This window comes from Argiope bruennichi, chromosome X1 (assembly GCF_947563725.1).
Source record: "Argiope bruennichi chromosome X1, qqArgBrue1.1, whole genome shotgun sequence".
Lineage (NCBI taxonomy): Eukaryota > Metazoa > Arthropoda > Arachnida > Araneae > Araneidae > Argiope > Argiope bruennichi.
Genome location: NC_079162.1, coordinates 81,360,045 through 81,375,628, shown reverse-complemented (window position 1 = coordinate 81,375,628; position 15,584 = coordinate 81,360,045). Strand labels below are relative to the sequence as shown.

At 28.7% G+C, this 15,584-nt stretch overlaps 1 protein-coding gene across 3 annotated transcripts in view; it reads right to left on the bottom strand.

Annotated features, from left to right (window-relative positions):
• LOC129958570 (complexin-like) overlaps positions 1 to 15,584 on the bottom strand; it is a 198,232-nt gene that overhangs the window by 66,744 nt on the left and 115,904 nt on the right. Inside the window, exon 1 of one of the 3 annotated variants that reach the window (XM_056071136.1) lies at positions 2,660 to 2,800. The exons of the other annotated variants lie outside the window; for them this stretch is intronic. The gene's annotated coding sequence lies outside the window, so the exon portion shown is untranslated. Of the gene's footprint in view, positions 1 to 2,659; positions 2,801 to 15,584 lie in introns of those variants that run through there. 3 annotated transcript variants of the gene reach the window in all.

Genomic DNA, 15,584 nt, shown 5'->3' with positions numbered 1-15,584 from the left:
CGAGGTTTAGTACCAATTAATGTAAAGTAACATGTTTGAGAAGGAAATATATTTCTTTATAAAAAGAAAGGATTAGTGTTTTTTTTTAAGCCTTATAACAATAAGACCTATAATTGATTATTATGAAAATTATAGAAAAGATCTTACTGACAATTCATTGTCGGAATTCACAGAGATATGGATTTGGGCACGGTGGCTTAATAGTAAGACCCTGGCTTTGGGGTTAGAAGATTCCAGTTTCGAGACCCGATTCCATTAAATATCCACCGTTTAAGCGTGCTGGGTGCATGTTAAATCTGAAAGCGTGTGCCAAATGTTCTCCCGCTGGTGTGGTGTGGAAGCTTGGAGGGAAAGTGCCAATTAAGGCAATGTCTTCGTCATCTGACCATTATTTTCAAAAGGGACGTTAATATATATATATATATATATATATATATATATATATATATATATATATATATATATATATATATATATATATATATATATTTCTTAAGTACTCTGAGAATGTATTACATGAGATTTTCTACTACAATTTTCGTTAATTAATCTGTGATAAGCAGAGCTGAAATATTGTTAACAGGATGACAACCTCTCTAGACGGGCACATCTTCTAATTGTCTTATAAATGATGACGCCAATATCAGTTTAATCAAACGTAACATTTTTACAAAAGAAATATGTTACTTCACAGAATGAAGTATTTCTATTTTAAAAATTAAAGAATCTATATATGCAAAATATTGGGCAAAATAAAAAAAACCCAATATCACTAATTACCCTAATTATTAGATGAGTTCGCTGATTTTTATTTTATATGAAAGCTCATTACCCGTAGATATATCATCAATAGCTGCCTGCGTCCCTCCACCTTCCATTTTCGAGAAGAATTTCAGAAACATTTATGTACATTCTCTGTGATAAATAACCTTCACTGAGACCCCCAATCATAGCCATTGCACCAATTTCGTCCGTTTTTATACCGTATGAAAGCTCATGAACCTTAAAAGCGTCATAGCTGGTCATCCCTCCCTTCATCACCCCCCCCCCCCCCTCCATTTTCTATTATTACCGCAAAATAAAACTGAACGATAAAAATGACATATCCTCAACAATTGGTCCAATTTAGCCAATTTTACTGAATTTTTATGATTTTTATCAAAGGTACCGATGTTTTTTGTCTAACATTGTTGATGTTCTTCATAGACGACCCTTTTTATAGGTACCATTAAGAATAATGATGCAACTACTTTCACTGCTATGCTTTTTTTATCATAAAAATAAATAGCATGCAATATGAGCATGCATTTTTTAGACGGACATACTCCATAAAGCATTTCGTGTACTTTTCTTTAGGACCACTTTACCCAGACTCAAGTATCAATTTTATTGACAAAAAGTAGCAGCATTATCATTGCACCGCGAGTTTTTTCTGTTTTTTTAATACGATTCTGGAAACTCTTGTCAGTTTTGTGGCTCATATGCGAAATTTTACTAGGCTATTTTGTTATAGTTCTTTATTGATTTCAAATAGATTATACTGTAAATGTAATTTAAAATAAAATATAAATGAGAGGTTGCAAAAAATTAAAGATAAGTGGAATCTACAACTATTACAATAACTAAATGTATCGATGAATCTGCAAATGACTGATGAATGAATAGATGAAAATAGCACGTTATGGTGCATAGAAGGAAAAGATGATTTATGGGTTTTAAAATTGTATAATTTTAAATTATTTAACCTATCATCTAATTTTGTCAAAACAATATCACTTATCAATGACAAGCTAAACTTTTCCATACGGTTGTACAGATGCTATGTCATTAAAACATTGAAATTCTTAGTTGCATACAGAGATAATCTGCATATCTTGTAATCATCTTATTAATAGTTTTACTCCCTTGCCTATACTTCTGAGAGGTTTCCTAGAGTACGAAAAAGAAAACTATAAATGTAAGCAAGTTATCAGTTAAAATGTGTGTCTTGAAGCATTTAAAAAAAGGGTTCGAAGCTGGTAGATTGAAAGCTATTGCATTTCACAAACATATCTCTCTGAATATCTAATGAATAATTTTGCAATGTGTTTTGTCATCAATAATCTAAACCTAGCAGTTTTTTTATCCGTTCCCCTTGAAAGGTTAAGTTTTTATTACTTACCATGACAAACCTATAAGGTAAAGTCTAAACTCCTTTATTTTTCAATACATAGTTCATCCTTACCACTTTGCTTATATACTCTTCTAAATAAAGTTCTTTCTCAGAAAATACTTTTCTATTGTCATATCGAAAATAATATTTAAATTTCTCTTTCCTAGAATTTTCAAAAACTGACAAATGTCAAGTTAACATTTTACGTTTAACTTTAAACACTTTATAAGATTCTCGAGCTGAAATATTCATTTCACCTTCTGGAGACATAGATTAAATTGCTTACTTAATAGCTTCAGGTTGAATATATTCACCTTTTTTCTCTGTCTTGTTCTGCGACATGATTTATAATTTGAAAAAGTTACGATAATTAACGTCATATATTTTGGTCAGTGATTCATTAAATAGGATGTGTTTGTGAGAAAAAAGTGACAGTTAACATTTCTAACACGTAGTAATTTTTAATGGTTGTGTTTGAACTAACAAATGACATATAATTTTACTTACCAAATTATACTGCGCAAATTGGAATATAGTGGATATTCCCACAAAATTCTTAGTTTATAAATAATATATAATTTATAAAAAACATTTTACTTTTTACTTAGAAAGAAGAATTTCATAACTGCACTCATAAGTAAGGCGTGAAATAATAACAGATTTCTGATAAATACACATGGATATTGCTTAAGATAGTTCAAGATTGCAGCCCACACAAAGATAAGAGATAACGACGAAGCACACGACGTCCAAGGTACAAGAATTTCCTCTACTATAAATGTTTCAGTTCTGATTAGTGCTATATTAGATGTAATTATATGATTAAATTATTAAGTTCTTCAAATTCGTAAATGGACACAATAAATACTTCTAATTTTCCATTTTTTTGTTTTCATTGTATACAGTTATTGCTGAATTAGATAGTATGCAGGAAAATAGGAACGGTTGAATATCCATTAAAGGATATAATACATATTTACACGCATGTAAGAATACAAAAGAAAGAATCCCTTGGAATAAATGAATTTAATTGTACGTGTTATACGCGATATTTGTTTGATTTCTAAATAAGTGTTTAAAAATGTTGAATTTATTGTTTAGATGGCAGCTTAAGATGGATTTTTGTTAAAAAGTCTTTTTGGTCTTGGGGTCTTTTTTTTTGGTATTTTTTTAAATAAAAAAAAAAAAATATTTTTTTTTGTGATTTTTAATGTTTATTACTTCTCTCCTCGTATTTATTTTTATTTTTTTATAATCTGAATTCTAAACCTTTAAATGTTTCCTATAAAATTGAATTATCGTCTGCGCTAATTACTAGAAATGAATGTTAATAATATGGTTTATTATTTAATTATCAAGATGGCAACATTCATTCAAATGTGGACTATTCTTGTAATGTGCATAATTTAGTAGATTATTTTTATTAAATATGTCTAAAAAAAGTTTTATTTTTCGATATTCTGTTAGAAAAAGTATATTTTAACTCATTGTATATTATTTTTAAGAAGAAAAACTTTGTTTTTGTTTGACATCAAGTAATGCAAGTCTTTATTAGATAAAGGTTTCATTCGAAAAGGTATAAATACCTTTAATTTGGATTACTACTTTTGACTTCAATTCTAAAAAGGTAAGTGCATACTCTATGTTTTTTACCAAGGATATCTATACGTAAAATTCAAAATAAACATAGCATACAATTTACTTTCGCTTTTGGGTATTTCACAATTCTTATTGTAAATGAATTCTGTTCAATTTTATTGATTGTTTTTATTCTACTCCTTTTGCATTTGTTAATATGGGATTTTGTAACGGATTTCTCATTTGATTCCTGATAAGATGCAGTTTTGAACTTTTGTACATTTGCATATTATTGATTATAATGCATTATTTTAATATTTTCAGAATTGAATTATCAATAAAACGATTAAGTTATTGAAATATTGATTCTACGACTGTCGCTTTCAGATATTGAATTCTTGAGAATTGAATTGTAAGGCTAAACAGTAGAAAATAGCGGAAATAAAAACTTTCACTTTTTTCCGATAATAAAAGCGTTGTTTTATTTAATTTATTAGATATTTAGGATCGTATTCAGAACTATTGGGTAGATAGTACTTAATATAATCTCGCAAAATACGACGCGCCAACATGGATATTACTTCGCATCACATTATTGAATACCAGGCGCCAAAATAGATGCTACTTTGCATCATTTTGCTGTGTACAAAGTGACAGTATAGATATTATTTCTTATCGTTTTGCTGATTATGAGGAGGTAATATAGATAGTATACAGCATCACATTGATGAGTATAATTTGATAACATAGAAATTACTTTGCACCACATTGCTGAATAGAAGGTGCAAACGTAGAAATTACTTTGCATCACATTGCTGAATAGAAGGTGCAAACGTAGAAATTACTTTGCATCACATTGCTGAATAGAAGGTGCAAACGTAGAAATTACTTTGCATCACATTGCTGAATAGAAGGTGCAAACGTAGAAATTACTTTGCATCACATTGCTGAATAGAAGGTGCAAACGTAGAAATTACTTTGCATTCTTTTCGCTGAGTATGAGATGAAACAAAGATATTATTTCAGATGGATTTCCTCAAGCACTTGAAGAAAGTTATTTCCGTGAAAGTAAAGGGATTTAATGTTTCTTAAACAGTTAAAATATAGTAAAGAATACCAAAAATTAATTATACAGCTATAAATTATTGATAAGCATAACCTACGCATTTTGAGCAGGTTATATCAATAACAAATTTAAACTACTTTTCAAAGGATATAACCCATTTATTTACTATTGGTAAAAATTTAATTTTTTTTAGAAACATGTCTTATTTAGAGCATAAAAAGTAGAAAATATTAATTTTAATGAAGTATTTGAAGATCAAAGCAAAAATAATAAAAGCGTAAAGCACTGATACAGATTCTATGACTATATTAGAATTTTAATCACATTTCAATTCTGATAAATATTTAAGAGCTCTATATATTCATTATAACATAATTATCTCATCAAATTGTTTCTAGCCCATCAAGCTTTTATGAATTTTGTTTTGACTTCCAAATTTCCAATAAAACATTTATTTTTATTTTTTCTCTACCTATCAATGTTTAATATATTTCATGATTAATTATGGTAATTATTATAGAATCTTATGATTGATTTTATAAAATTAACTACCAGGTAACATCTTTTGCATTAAATCAAAATTACATGAAAAAAAATAAGAATTTAATCGACTTCCGAAAATGGTAAAACATTGCATTTTCATCGGAAATCCTCGATTGCACAGAATTTTAAATCTCTAACACATCATGAAGTGAACGAAAAATCGATAATAAAATTCCATCTTTACATGTAGGAATCAAATAAAAAATATATTACAAATTTATCCATTCCCAAAATTATGTTTTTTTAACGTTGCTGTCATGTCTAAAATGCAACAATTTAATAATGTTAGCAAATTAAATTTCATTTTTGAAGAGAGTAAAAAAAATGCATATGTAATAATTAAATTGATTATTTCGAACAACTTTACGTTTTGGACTTAATAAATGTATTCAGTGACTTGCCATCATTTTTTGGGCAGTTGCAATTAAAACAATTAATTTCAGTTAATAAAAATGTTTGCTTGACATCAAGTAGATGGACTAAAACTCGAATAACCAGCTAATCAAAAATTTTTTCAAATCTCAAAATCAAATCTCCCAAATTAACATATTACTTTTAAAATAATGTCACTTTTTCATGATTTTTGGATGATCAGAGAAAGGTATCTCATTAGCAATATTAAACACCGTAGTATCTAATTTAATTATTAGAATTACTCCAAAAATGATAAAAATCTGAGATTCAATAACAATTGAAAAAATTTGGCAAAAACTGAACGTAAAGTCATCCTAATTATTTTCCACTTCATGCAATTGCAATTACCGCAAAGAGCTTAAAACAGCATGAAAGAGTAAAAAGTGGAGGGTCATTAGTGTTTATGTTCGCATCTAAATAAGAAAAATACCCTCAAGCAATTAAGAATTTTGGAAGTAAAATGTTTCATTAATAGGATAGAGCGCTTTTATTTTATTTTGAAAAAAACGGAGAAATAAAAACATGTACTTATTTCTTGAAGTTGGTGTTTTGAAAAATAATCATTAAAATTGAGATTTAATGAAAAATTCAACAATGTGCAAAATAATGATTCTCAAATTACATTGCTTGAGAAAAAAATGGAGAGAAAAGAAGAGAATATTTGTTCGCCGCTTTGAAAATAACGCAATGAATTAATAAATGGGAAACTTATAATTAATAACTGGAAATAATTTTTTATGAGATATGCAAAACGAGATGAGTGAATATGCAGAATATCATTAAAATTTACTTTACTGACATTTTTAATAATTGAAAAATATTTCTTCTTTAATGATTATTTTTAATGAAACTGAGATGTATTAAAAATACATCAGACAAATTTTAATTAAAGATTCATAAATGTCAGAAGTTTTAATAACAGAGAATTTTATGATACGATTTTGTACCTCATACTTTTTTTTTTGTCAGTAAGCATAAATGTATCCCCAAAATTAATGAATACTTTTAAATGATCCATCTAAAAATTATAACCTACAAAAGAAAAAATGATAAAATATCAATTAAATTATTTAATTATTACTAAAAACACAATAAATTTAAGAAGAGCTGCGAATTTTGAGCTAACGAACACAGACGACAGTTTATACTAGAAATGAGCTGTACAACAAAAAGTAATTTTCATGAAAATACAATTGAAATACGCTTCAAAAAGTAACTTTAAGTACATTTCGTAAAAAAACTACCAAATTTCATGTAAAGGTGCTTTGTACCAATCTTTTTATTAATTTTCTGGTATTCTTGTATTTTGATATATCTTGTATCTTAGGTCAAGCTTCTTGCATTTTGATTTAGCTTCGTTCCAAGAACTCATAATTTATTAATTTTTAACATATTTTTTTTTTATCTTTTAGCTGTAATTAGTATTTTTTTTTTTTTTGCTTTTCTTTTGTATTCTTTACGAACTCAAATTTTCAATTTTTTGAGTCAGTGCAGTTGATTATTATTACAAGAATTCCTAATATTAGCTACCTTTTGACGATCAGATTGTTTATCCAGATTGACTTTTTCAACTGTTAAAAATGCACTTTTAAAAATGTCAGCTCCTTATTTGATACGACTGGAAAATGTAGATTTAATTGGATCAATCTATTACGAATTCCTATGGGGGCAAGTTAAAAAGTGTATACTTTCCGAAATAAAAGTGGACATGAAAATCTTATTTCGGAGTTAGTGTCTAAAGAAAGCAATTTGCTTATTTTAACATAAGCAAAAAGACGCTATGAGTGTTTGATGGATGTGTTTGAGTTTTATCAAAACATTAAAAACATTATAATAGATTGTGTATTAAATTAAATTCTAAGAATTTATTAAAAAATAAAGAAAAATTGTATAGAAATGATGATGTCGCTAAGAAGGTAATTTTTTTGAGTTTTTCCGTTCTCATTTTTACGTCTGACAAGTTCACTACTGCTTTTTACATCACTTCAGTGCCCATTTTTATTAATTCATAACTTCTAACCCAGCGACAACAGATGATTGTAAAAAAAAGTTTTATTATAACATTTGATTATAAAAATAGTTAATAATTGAGTTCTATTGTGAAAAAAATAGTTTTACACATTATTGCTTATATTTCGATTGTTGTGAAATTCCTTTGTTTATGTATAACACCTTAGAATTGACAACTTGACAACATCCTACTTGACAACATCTTAGTAATTCATTTTGGTTTGCCCATATTTTTTACGCTGGCGCCAAAATATGACAGAAGTAAAGAATTCTAAGAGATTTGCACCTATCTGCATTACGTTCTGTGATGTGTTTTTTTTATCCGAAAAAATGCTCGTTGTATGAACGCAAAAATCTTTCATAAAGATGTTCGTTCTGACATCAAACCGTTCGTTAATCAATCATCAATTAAATTACAACTCAAAATTAATAAAAATAAATTGCAACCACCAAAAAATATAAAAACGAATTTCAATTTCTGATTTCATCTGTTCGCTTAGCGAATTCACTCCTGCACTTTGCTATATTGAAAATTTCACATCGCCTGCTGTGGTATGAATTGATAGCAAATAGAAACTGTTTCATAAATTTTACACACAAGCATAACCAGTTTTTTGGTTTTTCTCTGAGGTGTACTGAATCCGAACTTGTGTTCTGTGAACGAGCATCAAAGTCTCAAGAAAATGTTCATTGTTCTATTATGTTCCTTATTACATCACACCGTTCGTTAATCAATGATCAACTGTATTTCGGATGCATAATGGTAGAAATATGTTACCTCGTTGCGGAATTATTCAGTTTGAACCCATTGAATATTCTGACCTGAATGAATTTTCTAAAAGTCTGAAATGCGTTTTCTTTTAAAATGTTTGCCTTCTTTTGCACCGTTTACAATATAAAAGAAGGAAACTCCTGAAAAATTCATATTTGAAGAATACAGAAGAGGCAAATCTACGTTTTTCCGAATGTTTTGAACCAGAAAGTTCTTATACTTCAGGCTTTTCGCTGGAAGGGAAATTCTGAGAAATAAGCGTGGAAAAACTCTTCTTCTTTCGAACCCATAATGGTAGAACTGCATACTTTGAAAACACCAAAAGCTTTACTTAAAAAAGTATTTTTGCAGTAAAAGTACCACACTTTTGTTATATAAGAACACAAACTGATATATTCCTTGCTAAACAGCTTCATCCAAAATGTGAAAAATTAAAAAGCTATATTTTATTCGGAAAAATTTTGGATTCTCAAGAATGTATATGAATAAAATAAAGGTTGGAGAAACAAATGGAAAGGAAATTGTATGGACGGGTAATGTAAAACACTTTTAAAAAAGTTTAGTTTAAAACTGTAACCATCTTACAAATTCAATTCAATTTTTGTGTTCAATTTGGATCCTAGAAATAATTTTATCTTTAAAACCCCAAGAGATAATTTTGTTTATCATTTTTTTCTTAAAATGATAACATTAACAGTGTTTTTGTATCCGAATAATATACTACCTTTTGGGATATATTAATATCTGTAAAACAAAGGAAATATAACTAACACCAATATAACTTTAATCCAAACATATCATTTGTATACTTTGAAAATTATAGCAGAATTGAAATGTTAAAAAAAGAGTTTCCAGGAAAATAAAATCCAGTTTAAGAGTGCGTAAATTTCATTAAAAATTAGGGAAGTTACAGAGCATGTTTATTAAAATGGTTGTTTAAACTTTACATTCTTTTTGTTTCAGGCATAATCATAAATAGATAAGATAGAAACAGTAAAAACTTATTTCGTTGCTATTAGAAATATCTACAGTTTGATAGAAACTATTTCTTTCTTTCAAATTTACTTTCTTTTGGTTAGAAACTTAAAAACAATCAGCATTTCGAAGATTTTTGTTGCCTTTTCCTTTTCGATCGTATAAGAGAAAAAATCTTAATCTTCAAAAAAATTCGACCTCGAGATTCTTAATGAATTTTCCCGCTTTTAGATCTCCTTCAGTTTCAAAAAAATATTGCAATTATATCTGTCCGTCTATAAATAAATAACTAAAAAATATAATAAACTCAGTAGATGATATTTGGTATGCATTCCTTACACCTACACACACACACACACACACACACACACACACACACACACACACACACACACACACACACACACACACACACACACACACACACACACACACACACACACACACACACACACACACACACGGCTTTCTATAAATTTTGAACGAAATCCGTCAGTGAAAATGCTGATAATCAGGTTCCTTCCCCAGAGGGAGAAAGAAACGGCATATGAGGAAATCGAGGGGGAGACTCCTTCGCATTGATTATTAAAATGTTTTTATAATAACGATAATTTTTACACTTTCGATTCTTGTTGCAAGAGAAGGCCCGAGAAGGCAGATATCTTTTTTTTGCATTGGATTATTTTAGGATCTGTTTTTGTATTGCTCTTATTTCAAGCACTTATTTATGTCTTATCTCTTTTTTACATAATGATTGAATTACGTATTTTAAAAGTTCTGAGAATGATATCCTTTTTTTTACACAAATTTTAGAACGAATGCGGAAAGAAAGTCATACATTTTATGCGCAATAACTTTATAGTAAGCAGGTGGGAGTGGTCTCCATAAAATTGTTTCGCATATTCTCTATTAAAGGTATTGGTTTTATCCCCCCTCCCCCCGCAGAAAAGTTTGGACCTTGGTCAAGGCCGAGAATGCGAGGAGTGCTCAGAGATTTTGTCTGTCTCACTGTGAACGCGATAACTCAAAAACGTTTTTCAGCTAGACAAATGAAATTTGGTATGTAGACTTAGCACCAAACTTGTAGATTTCTGTCAAATTTTAAACGAAATCCATTCAGAGGAAATTTTCCTGTCTGGCTGCCCAAATAAAAATGAGAAAAATAACTAGAAAACCAAAAAATTAGTAAAATAAAATTTGGTATATGGATTTAGCATCTAAAATGCATATCCACGACAATTTTGAAACCAAATTCGTCAAAGGATTGACTGCCTTCGATCTATACTACCGCATGCATATAAACGCAATAGCTCAAAAACTCTGAGACTTAAATGGCATTTGGTATGTGATCGTATGACTACAATTGTAATTATGTGTTAAATATTGATTTTTAGTCAGTCCAAAAAATCATCCAAAATCAAATTCTCTGGTACTTTATATTAATTGCCAATGATCGTATGCTAGATTAACGAAGACTAGTATTTTGTAAATAACCCAATACCATGCAATTAATACATAAGTATTTGTTTTTTTATAAATACACTACGAAACACTTAACTCTCAAGAATGATTCAAAATTAATGTTAAAAATGTATTTTTCGGACTCATGAAAGTCTGAAGCGAGGAGATTCGTCAGAATCCCGAATTCGAAGTTTTTAATGATAAGAGTACTTTCTTTCTGTCTATTTGATACACGAGAAAGTAAAAATATGAAATTAAAAAAAAGTCTTATTTTGCGTGGTAAAATTTCATATTTTTAGAAAGTTGGATGTAAATATCAAATAAACAAAGAAGAAACAAGTGTCTGGAAAATCAAATTACATAGGAACATAAAAAAAATTGTCAGTAGAAGTAAAAAAAAAAATTCTTAAATAATCATAAATCCAACCAAAATGAGCATATTTTGTTAAAAGTAATGAATATTTGAAAACGAGCTTAGTTTAAAAAATGGTTTTTTAGTTTCGATACTTGTTCCGAGTATGCAATGATAAATGAAGAAAATGCAAACTTAGCCAATTATTTTAATTAACAATGTGCCGAACCGAAGGAATTATAGAAGGTCACCAACCTAAAAAAAGTCCACGTACGACACATAAAAATTTGCATAACACGAAATTTCGCAGAACAGTTTTTCTTAAAAACATTTTTACTCAAATTAATTAGAAGTAATTGAACGGTTTCCTTTAAAACAGTTTTGCTGAAATTAATTTTTGGAAGCCGTAAGAAAGTTTTAGTGGTCTTCAGGGAAAATAGTGTTCACCATGTAAGGATTCTTTCAAAAAGTGAAAAAGAGTGTTGAGTATCATGTAAATGTCATGGAAATGAAAAATTATGTCTTTAGATAAAGAAACTTTCCAGAAACTAAGTGCTTATTTCGTACATAAATTTTAACGGCTCCAAAAAATTCATTTGAAACCTTGCAAGTCTGTGCAGTAACATATCAGAGTTAAAATGAATGTGCGTTTGAGCTGCTAATATTGGTTAAATTTAAAATGTCGTTTTCATGCTTTCATAGTAAAAATTAAATTTTCTTTAAATAATTTCATAAATTCAGAGAGGGAAATTATTTTAGACTCTTTCTAGAACAAAGAAATAAGCATTTCCTTGCATATACATTATTCTACGAACTGTTCTTTCGAAGTGTACCTATATAAAAAAGTTTTCTTCTTGTAATGGTTACATTATGCAATTGCTATCTAAAATCTTTTGTTAGTTTTGTTTTTTCTTATCCAAAATTGCATTTGTAAAGGTAGGATATTTTTAAATTACTTTCTACTTTTTAACCTTGAACTTATAATTTCTTATTGTATGGAATGTTATGGAATACAGATATAAATTTGTTTCTGAAATTCACTGCTACGTGTTGTCACTGGTACGGAATTAAAATTAGTTAAACTGATTGATTACTTAATAAGGAAATGGCAATATAAATGCAGTGCATTGTTATCGAAAATGAACAAAAATTATAACACACCAAGAAGTGAGTAAAAATTTATGGCAAAATTCCATCTTTGCAAACATGAAATTAGTAAAGTTAAATAAAAGTGCCTGAGAAGCGAAACGTTAAGGAGAGGAGACGGTGTAAAAGTAAGTGAAAAGATAACTATTGGATGACTATCAGTTGATTTCGATGTAATTGCGCTATACAGCTGTAAATGCAGACAGGATTGTGCATTAGAAGGAAGGTCGCATAATGAATATTGCAGAAGCACATGTTTTTTTCAAAGAATCGACCTATGGTAAAACTACAATTACGTGGCACAATTGTAATAATATCTTTTTTACTTTAATACGTGTTTTTATTTAAGATTTATTTTATGTTATCTAAGTATCTGAAATACAGGTTTATATCAGGCCATATTTAGATCAATCGAAATATTACTTTAGTAAAAGACAATGAAATAAAAAAAAATAATTCAATAAATACATTCAATATATCTACAATTTAATTTCATATTATCTTTATTTAATTAAAATCCCCAACATTTATCGACTCTATTATAACTGATATAAATATATTCACTATAAGTAAATATTAACCACAAGAAATGGTCTCCCTGAAGCTTTCTCACATTGGCAAACAATAGTTACCAAATAGAGATCTTTGGCGTAAATCTAGCATTTTAACTGAATTCATAATACAAGTATGTATTCTGAGCGCCTTGTTTTCAGATCGATTGGAACCGAAATTTGATATGAAACGATAGCTGTAGTTACAAGATGACATGCCGAATTTCATTGATTTGAGTCGTTACTTTTATGAGTTTACATGCATGGTGAAGTACAGAGCGCCAGACGTTCAATTTGTCGGTAGATTTGATTCAGAATTTGATAAGAATCTACATTTTAGATGCTAAACCTGTGTACCAAATTTGATCAAACTGGTTTTTTACACTTCGTAGTTATATATTTCAATTGTACTCGTCAAATAGATAAACAAACTTACTTTGAATATATTTCTTTCAAAATTTAAAAGATAACCACTAATTTGGTCAAAAATGCAAGTACCAAATTTCATGCATCTAACTCAAAGCATTTATGAGTTATCGAGTTCACAGCGACAGACGGACAGACATAATATCAATATGTGTTTTTGAGCTCAAGATGGTCTGAAATGTGGAGATTCATCAAAATCCCGAGTTCGAATTTTTTGACAATTGCCATATTTTATCTGCACATTTTATACGAGTAAGTAAAAATGTTGTGTGAAAATTAATAAACGTCTTGATTCGCTTCTGTTTTCAAACAGCCACCACACTATAAGAGGATTATTTACTATCCAAATTTAAGAAATTAGATTTGATTTGCCAGAACCCATGACCTTATAATTTAGGGCTTTAAAAAGTTGAGTAGAAAGACGATTGAGAATTCTGGATGAGATTTTGCCGACAGGAACTGTGATCCATTAGATAGATTTGATTTGTTTGAGAAATATTTCTGTGTAAATCTGTAAGCAATATTGATAGGCGTCGTAATTTTAACTATGTTCAGAAGGTAAATACAGCTATAAAGTTTTGAGTTTACACTTGCCAAGTGCCCGTAGCTAATTAAAAGAAATATGATTGATTCATGGCCATAATTTACATTCTCAGATAAGTTGATTCCCGAATCGAAACTGGGATTCTTTGGTTCATCCCCAATGCATATCATCATAAACAATTTGTTGCTATACTCGCTGAAGTCAAAATTTAATTAATTGCCTTTTCTCTTTAAATGGTAAAGTAACTTTATTTTATATGAAATATTATGACTGTAAAATGAACTTCGCCTAAGTAAAGCTTTAAAGATGTCGGTATTGGATTATTTAGCTCTTTTATAATACACTTCCACTATAAATAATATATGGAACTTCAGCTACTCGTATATAAATAATTTTACTTTATCAATTACTAACATATGATGTTAAATTATGTAAAGCCAAAACAATTTTACATTTTAATAATTTCTTGCATCCATGATTATATTTAAAATTAATATATGCAAATATATACAGTAGTATTAAGAATAATTAATCCTTTTACTTCCTAATCGATATATGTAGTTTTTATAAATATTCAGCTGTACAGACTACCAATGTTGCATTTTTTTTATAACTGAATATTATTATTCTAAAAATGGCACATGTTTTATTAATAATGATTTTTAAAAGATGATAGAAATATGATTTATTACTTAATACTATTAATATTTATTTTCTGCATTGAATCCCATTTTCTTGTAAATTCATCATTATATTTGTATTTTTGTAATAGAAATTCAGCTTATGGGGAAACACTTTATAAAAAGAATCTACGATATTTCAATCGTATGCTCACGAAAGAACTGGAATAAATTATTTTGATTTTTTTTTAATTTTTTAGTTTTTAAGATATGCAATTTTTATGAATGCAATTGTCGCAGTTTACATTCATTACATACTGTTATTGGAGTTAATATAATTTTCAAAAGCCATTTTAATCAGGTTTTAAGGGATGATGTTATATTGATATTCTGTTAAATTTATTAACGCCACTCAAAAGTAACAGGATTATCGACAGTTTTAAATTTCGTGATAACTTAACAATTTTGAAGACACATGTTTATATCTGTCATTAACTTATTATTTAAATAAATGATATATTTAAAGGATTTTTAAAAACTTCTTTTATTTAAATGAAGAATGAATAAATAAATGAAATGAATAAAAGTAATGCATGATTTCATAACCAATTCATAAAATATTTATAAAAATTTAAATTAAATAATTAAACTTAAATAATATATTATTTCATACAAGGGGTGTTCAAATGAAAAGGTACGAAATGTCGTAACAACGTAACCGTTAACATATTTGCCTATACCACTATGGGAGAACGTAGCGGGACATCTACGGATGCGATTAGAGTCTCCGGCGTAGATCAGAGCATGCGAGGGAGGCCCGCATGCGCAGGAGAGAGCAGAGGCTCTTATAAAGAGCGCCGTCTAATTGACGTGGCAGTGCATGTGAAGCCGGATGGCGTTCACATTGCAAAATTTGAAGATTGAAGAGAAGCGCAGCGTTATCCGATTTATGACAGCTTAAGGTGTTACACCGG